The sequence below is a fragment of the Cariama cristata genome, unplaced genomic scaffold (assembly GCF_000690535.1).
Source record: "Cariama cristata isolate BGI_N322 unplaced genomic scaffold, ASM69053v1 scaffold994, whole genome shotgun sequence".
Classification (NCBI taxonomy): domain Eukaryota; kingdom Metazoa; phylum Chordata; class Aves; order Cariamiformes; family Cariamidae; genus Cariama; species Cariama cristata.
The window spans coordinates 43,309-51,045 of record NW_009614435.1 but is presented as its reverse complement, the minus strand read 5'-3'; positions in this window follow the sequence as shown (position 1 = coordinate 51,045).

The window sequence follows — 7,737 nt, the reverse complement described above, 5'->3', positions numbered from 1 at the left end:
GGCCAGCCCCATTTCTGCCTCCGAGCAGAGTCTATGCATGGCAGCTTCAGCCCACCCGAGTATTTTAGGAGCGTGAGGGGTTTCGTGCAGAAGCGCCCAACCTTTTGTGGGGCCATGGTCCCCTGCTGTATGATCTCTGAGTAATACCTGCTCTGGACCATCCAGCCTGATTTCCTCCTGTATCCGAGCCCGGCCTGCTCCGGTTGTTCCCTGCCAGGCTCCTCTGATGCATTAACCAGCCGGTATCTCCTAGACTCTGTAGTTAATGCTGCAAGATCCCTGCTGAGGCAGCTCGCCGATAGCCCGGCTTCCTGCTCTCAGCAGTGACCTGCAGAGGGAATGCGGGGATGCTTGCACGGCTCCGGGCTGGAGGTAGCTCACTGGTTCCACGTCTCCAGAACACCAGACCTCCCAAAAACTTGCACACCAGCTGGAATTTTGCAGCGAGGTTTCTCGAGTGAGTGTTGTGCCATGACGGAAGAGCTTTTTAGCATTTCTTCCCTCTTGGCAAACAACAGCTCTGGTTTCACTCAGATGTGTTACGAACTGGCTTGAGATTGCGTTCAGAGTAGCCAAGCCGTGGCTATATCCATCTTCTTCAGAAGTGAGGACAAAGCCTATATCTCCCTATGCAAAATGAATTACACTTAATGAATTAAACTAGGCCCTGGCTTCTTTGACCGATGGCAGCTAGTGCTTGTCCCCGAGATGGGTCTGCAGTCACAGGTCCCTTGGCAAGCAGGGCTTGGCTCTCCGAGCGAAACTGCGCAGGCAGCCTGGCAAATAGCTTGGTGTTCGTCACCTTCTAGTCTGGTGGCATCTGGGATTCCTCTTCATGTAGAGGAGAAGATGTTTCTTTAAGTGTTGCTGTTTGTACTGTCTTGCAATAGGTCTGGCCAGCACATGATATTACACTGGTAAAATTTTGGGTTGAAGAGTTGATTTACTTAATGTGCTGGTCTGTCTTTCCTTGTGGGTACAGTTGTGCTGGTACAAAGATGACTTCTTCTGGTATAGCGTATTCTCTACTGGGAATAAGTTATATTGATGCCCAGCACGTTAACAAGCTGTTGTGACCGTCCCTGTGCTAGGGAGGCTGCACTGTCGTAGGTGGGTTAGCTTTTCCAAGAAAAGCCGTGACGGGACCTGGAGACAAGAGGGAGCTCGGTATGAGCCTGCTGTAGCCAACTTTTCCCAGGTCAGGCAGCGACGTGGATCTGTGTCATGAGTTCAGATAGACAAAGCCATGTTTTAAGATAGCTGTGGCTTGGCTGTTTCAGTGCCCGAGAGAGAGCAGACTTGCCCAGCGAGAAAGAGCGCTAGCTCAGGAGTCGGAGGCCTGTGTTTTGGGCAGGGCTCTGTCGGTGACCCTCGAGGGTCATCGTGAAGCAGTCCTCTCCCTACTCTAGGCTTCGCTTCCCCGTCCCTAAAGTGAAGTGAAAGTTTATCCTCTGTTTTCACCCATTTTGAGATCTGTGGATGTGAAGTGCCCAGCAAGAGCTGAGGAGGGTTTTCTGAATAACTGGCTCGAGTGCCAGTTGTGAAACGGTTCATGAAAACATTTCCTTGCCTGAAAAAGAGACGCTGGCTGCTGGGGTTTCGATTCCAGCACCCAGAGCTTCAGCAGCAGGGAATACAAAGCAGAGCCTCCCAGTTCCGACCCATGTTTTTCCCCAACCTGTCCCTATCTGTATCTTCCCATCCCGACCCCGAAGAAGGAGGCAAGTGGAGAACAGGTTTGGGGAGCACTTAGGAATTCAGTAAAGGGAAACCCAAACAACAGCTCTGGGGAACGCTTTTGCTGAGTCTAGCTCCAAAGGGAAGGCAGGCGGGCAGCGTGGCAGTCGGCCCGCTGCCTCCGACCCACCGGCCTGGCAAGGTCGGGGGAATGCTGTCCTTGGTGCAGAGGGGTGATTTTTAAAGTGTGTTACCTGTTTGCACTGTTTTAAAATAGGAGGGGGAGGGGAAGAAACCCAACCTAGTGAACAAAATGAACATCCAGTGTAAACTTATTTGTGTTTTTATTTTGTCATGCTCTTGGAAAATGTCAAACATTTTGTAGTATACACCAGTGAGACTTGATTCTTTGTTGCATAAAACACTATTTTTGGTGATGTTAATGTCTGAAAAGCCCCATCCCTCCACCCTCACCTTACTGATTGTCCTCTTCGCCCTCCAACCCTGGTAAACTTCTCTTCTACAATGAAAACTCCAGTCAACAAGGCAAGCAGGAGTCTTGAGAGGCAAAGCGTGAAATGGGGCCCTTTTCAAGTAGGCTCTGGGGTTTCTCCCCAGTAACGCTTTGCTCTAGCCGGGAGTTGGCAGGATAGCCCCCGTCCCTCAGCAGCGCCTGCATCGATGGCAGCCTAAACAGGACTTGGGATGCCCGAGTCCCGTCTCCGTTGCCACTGCTAACCCTGGAAGGCAACTTCTTGCCGGTGGTTGAAAGCCCTGCGAGCAGTTGTCCTCTCTGGGTAGCGGGCTGCAGCTCATCCAGGCTTGTGTAGGAGACGAGCTTCCCACGCTGCCTCTCGACTCGTGGTAGAGCAAGAACGCATCAGCCAAAAATCTTGCCTGATTTCACCAGGAGATTGCTGGTGTCTAAAACCGTCCACCCTAATATTCATTTGGCTGGCAGTCAGCAAAATGCCAGTTAATCTTAGGAATGGTTTTTCTTTTTGATTTTTTTTCTTTTTTTTTAAAAAATTTTGTTCTGAAGTGGGTCAATAAATCTCTTGCCAGATTCCCAGTTCTCTGCTGGTGGAGGGGCTTGTTGCTTCCCCGAGAAGTGAATTCCTTACAGAAATCAGGCCTCCCACATTAGTAGTCTCAGTTTTGGTCATGTTTTTTCTATTTTTTCTGTTCACAGTATTTTGTGTGTGTGCGCGCGTGTTGTAGTTTTGGCAGCTTGATTTGGCTGCGTTATCAAGTGACGAAATAATCCTCTTTTACCCCAGGGGATATGATTTGGTTTTGGTTTTTTTCTTTTGTTTTTTTGGTTGTTTTGTTTTTTGTTTTTTTTTTTTTTTTAATATGATAAATCCTGCTTGTAAATAGCTGGAGCTGAAACCTGGGGCTGATAGCAACCAAGAACCAGGGCTGTAGAGCGATACGGAGCTGGTGGAGTATTTTACTGACCTCACAGGCTGATCTACTTGAGACTTGGAGATTTTTCAGTGCAAGGCTGAGATGCCGCAGCACCTCCAACGGCAGCGACGGACTTGCCCCTTCACGCGGTCTCCCCAGCACCTCCCATTGCCAGGTACCACCGGGGAACAGGATGTGTCCCACATGGGATGCGTTCCCTTCCCCTGGATCATTTCCTAGGACGCCCGAGCCGCTTGCCCAGGGTCCCATTTCCCTGCTGACTCTGGAGAAGCAGTATCTGCATCCCAGGGCTTTGTGACAGCCTCTAACTTCCCGCCCTCCCTCGTTAAGTATCATATTGTATAGTAGCTTTCAGACCATACAGTATTCATTGGGTTATTCCTATTATTATCAAGTAGCTGGAATTGTGAAGGTCGGAGTAGTTAGATCTTTAGCTTTTATTCCTTTTTTTTGTATTACTATCCATGTGTATAAATTATTGATCATGTTGCTGGCTTTTATAAACTCTAAGCAAGGGGGGAAACCCTTCCTAACCCTTTGCAAATGGTAATGAAGCACTGTTTTTAAATAAAAGAGAGAAACACCAGTCTGCTGGCCCCCGTGTGTTGTGTTTTTCAGTGCATCTGGATGAATTTCGCTGGTGCATCTCCCTGGCAGGTAAAGCACAAAGGAGGTAAGCTGGTTTGAAGAATGAGCTGGGAGATAGGATCTTCTTAACAGTGATAAAGGGCAAAGCCTTGGCAAGTCACGCTGGCAAAATCCCAGCCCTGTCTGTTCACACACGGAGCTCTCCGTAACCCCTCGCCTTTCCCGGCCGTTCTTTCCCATTGCTTCTTATTAGCAGAAAATGGCCGTTTGTTTGGTATTTGATAAGAAGCCTTTTTTTTTTCCCCCTCCTCTCCTCTCCAAGCCTAATCTGTGTTTCAACCTGTTAGTGTGGAAGGAGAGACAACCTTTTCAAATTACGGTATCAGCATTTTCTTTAATGCCTGTGTAGCCAACCTCCCGCTGTCTGTGTTAGCACAGGTTTAATAGTTAACACACGCAACTGGAAGTCGGTGTTCCTGTGCTCGGCATAAATTTCCTCTGGGAGTTTGGACATGCCTTTTAATCACTGCTCCTGTTGTCCTGCCTATAAAAGGAATATCGCTGCAGACAAGCAGAAATTCATTCATATTCCACAAAGTGCTTAGAGATCCTCAAGTGAAAGATGTCATGTAAATATATATCCGCATAATCAGATGCCTTTTCTGCTGAAATGTTGCTAAAAATAACAATAAGTCCCAGTGACCAATTTGCAAGTAATTACGGAAACTGATAACTGAGCAAAACAGTACAGCGAAATGTGCCTAGTACAGTTGAGGCTGGTGCAGGATTTAATTGCTTTTGGAAAGGTAAGGTACCAGGCACAACAAGGGTGGGATGAGTTGTGTCCCGGGGTGGTAGGGTTGTCGACAATGATGCAGGAAGGCGTACGAGCTCCTGAAGCGTTCCCTCCTGGTATTTACCAAGGAACTGCTATGGGTTCCTGTCAGATGATCCTCATTTCTTTCTAACAATAACTCAAGAGGATGTTCAACAGTAACTGCTAAAATTAGATGCCTGGAAATCAGGGCTGAAGAATTGTGGAAGAAAAGAGTAAGGAATTCTGCATCAGTGAGACTGGGAGAGGTCTTGAAACGAAGCTCCGCTGCACGAGGAGAAAGGTAACGCAGAGGCATGCTTTGGAAGTGAAGGAAAGGTGCTCTGGGTCCTCCAGCCTATCTCCATTTCCAGGCAAAGCCGTAAAATGGCCGATTCTGGAATTCAGTACTAAATGGTGTAATACTGCATTGCTCAATGTGGGTTTATCAAAAGTAGAGCTTGTCAAAGGAAGCGGAGACGGGTTCCTTGAATGCACTGTGAGTTGGCTAAGGAAACGAACGCTGCTGATTTAATAAATTCCCTTTCTATAGAGTGTAAATAATTCTAATAAATAATAGACAAATCACAGGAGTCACAGCTCCACCGTGCCCATTTTGGCGTGCGTGGGTAGCATCCGCCGAGAGCGAAGGTACTGCTGTCACATTGGGAAGTAGCTCAGAAGAGGGTTTGGAAACAACCTGGATGTGGGCTCCGGGCCACGGGGCTCGGTGCCAGCCTGAGGTCCAGCAACGTGGTTGCCGAGCCAGAATCCCTGTGCCGCGCGGCAGTGTTTGGCAGCTGCGTGGTGGGGATTTAGTCAATAAATGATAATGTTTGCTGGAAAGCGTGTGGATCGTATTGAAATGGTTTACGAATTGAAATTGAATTTGCAGAAGAGCCCAAGGGTAAGGTTAGTGTGACTGCTGAGGCTGTGTCTTAGTCCGGCACTGACAAGCTGCATCAGGAGATTTGAGCCCAAAAGCCCGGGAAGAAGCCCTGATGCCTGCACCAGTGGTGAAGGTGACCTGTCCTTGGGATTTTGCTGCTGGCCTGCTCTTGACTGTGCTGATACCGGCCCAGGGCCGGCAGCCTGAGCATCCCTCTGCGGGGAGACCTTAGCAGCTGGTGTGGGAGGGAGAGTCATTTGCATGCTTGCTTTCTGTCTTTATACAGAAAATTACAAAGGCATAGAATAATTCGGGTTGGAAGAGACCTGTGGAGGTCATCTAGTCCCACGTCTTGCTCAAAGGTCAGTCAAGTTCACATCAGTATAGCATCTTCAGCACGAGCTGGGAGGTGAAATGCATTCTGGAGTGCCAACAACTTCAAGGCGTCCTGGGCGGTGAGAGGTGACCCGTGGCCTCCCGTGCTTGCCCGCAGCCCTGGTTCCTTCTCTGCACAGGCCAGGGCTGGTTCTCGCTTGCAGCCATTTCACTGGGGTGTGGAGAAGAACCACCGCAATGCACTTACATCTTGTCTGGTTCAAAGTTATTTTTTGTGGTTGCTCTCAGTTTGCCTGAAGAGAAATGATCATTTCTGGCACAGCATGTCCGGCGGCTCCGATGGAGCTGGGAGCGCTTCAAGGGCTGGAGCTGGGGCCGGGGAGAGAGGGGGAAACAATGGCAAGAGCTCCTCTATCTGCCTGTCAAGGAGGAGGACAATTAATTGCTTTCTAGAAGCACCTTGCAAGGAACAAAGATCTGACTTTTCTAAGTCTTTCCTACAAATCAGTGTTGCAACATGTCCCGGCGCTTGGGAGGTGAAGCCGGACAACTCCAGCCTTACCTGTGGGTTAAGGGAGTTGCTGCAATTAGTTATTGATGAAGCCTTTCTAAATACCAAATCCTAATCCAGGAGCTTCCAGTGACTCACGCTGGCCAGCCCAATTGCTAACCTCGCTGGGGATGAACCGTCTGCTGTCCTGGGTGCTCCCTGTTCACCCTGGGCGCGCACTGACCCTTCAGCGACAGCCCAGCCCTGCACTCTTGGGGGCTGCTCCTCTTCCCTCTGCCAGCTGATGGAGGCAGCCCCACAAACCAAGTCCTCATCCACAGGGCCAGCCTGAGTGTGCTGTGACCAGCGTGCCCTCGTGTCTTCTCCTGCGGCAGAGATGAAGGCTCCTGGCTTGTGTGAGCCCTGTGACCGGGAAGCAAAGAGGGTACTGGAGTCGAAACCAGATGATTTTTTTTTATTTCTGGGACGAGGCAGCCTTCTTTTGCAGATCTCTGAAGGCGGAGCAGGGACCGTTTGGCTCCTGAGGTGCAGTGGCCACGAGCCCATGGTCAGAGTCTAGGAGTCAACCTTCTCGCTTGGAGAAGCTTCACCGCATTTGGCTCCTTTCCGGCTGCAGCCACGCCACCGATGCCGGCAGTCCCGGCGTGCGCTGTGGAGGGGATGCGCAGAGCCGGCACCGGGAGCAGCTGTCCCAGTTTGTGGAAACTTTCTTGCCTTTTTAAGGACATGCTGAGTGCTGTGCTCTAACTTTAGCACAAAGGTATGGTTGACTTGGCTTCTTTTATTAATGGATAGGTATAAATATATCTGCTTTCGGTGCCTGTCTTGTTCTTCCATGTGTAAACACTGAGCTCTGTCCCAGCTCCTTTTGATGATGAATTCCTCATCTTTTGAATCACAAATCACCTTTTTGTGTGTCAGGAGGAAGCATCAAACCCCAAAGTCACTTCGGTTTTTATAGCACCGGCGCTCTCCAGCTGAACTACGCTCAGAAATCACCGATTTCACGGAGCTCTGCAACAACAGCGGAACTCCGCTCAGAAATCACCGATTTCACGGAGCTCTGCAACAACAGCAGATCTGGCATGTTTGCAGTTTTATTGAAATAGCCTTTGCGCTCATCTGGAGCTGCAATCCTCTCTTATTTTTGCAAGGATGTCACCCGTCCTCCCCGGCGGGAGGCTGGGAAAACCTCACTTTGCGTTCGAAACATCGGGGCTTTTCTTTTTCGGTCAGTGCACCCTGGTTCTGTCACCTCTGCTCCAAGAGAAACTGCTCTCCAGAAATAGCTCCTGCTTTTGGCTGAGTGCAGCTGACGTGGGCGAGATGCCGCTGGCTGTCCCCGCGTTTTCGCTGAGCATGGAGGCAGATCCCCCCCCTCCCAGCGAAGGGCAGCCGCAGACACTGGTGCCCGGAGCGCGGGAGGCTGGGGATGCTTTCTGCTCACCCCGGTGCGAAGGTGGGCAGGCTCCGGGGTGAGCTGCCTGCTCC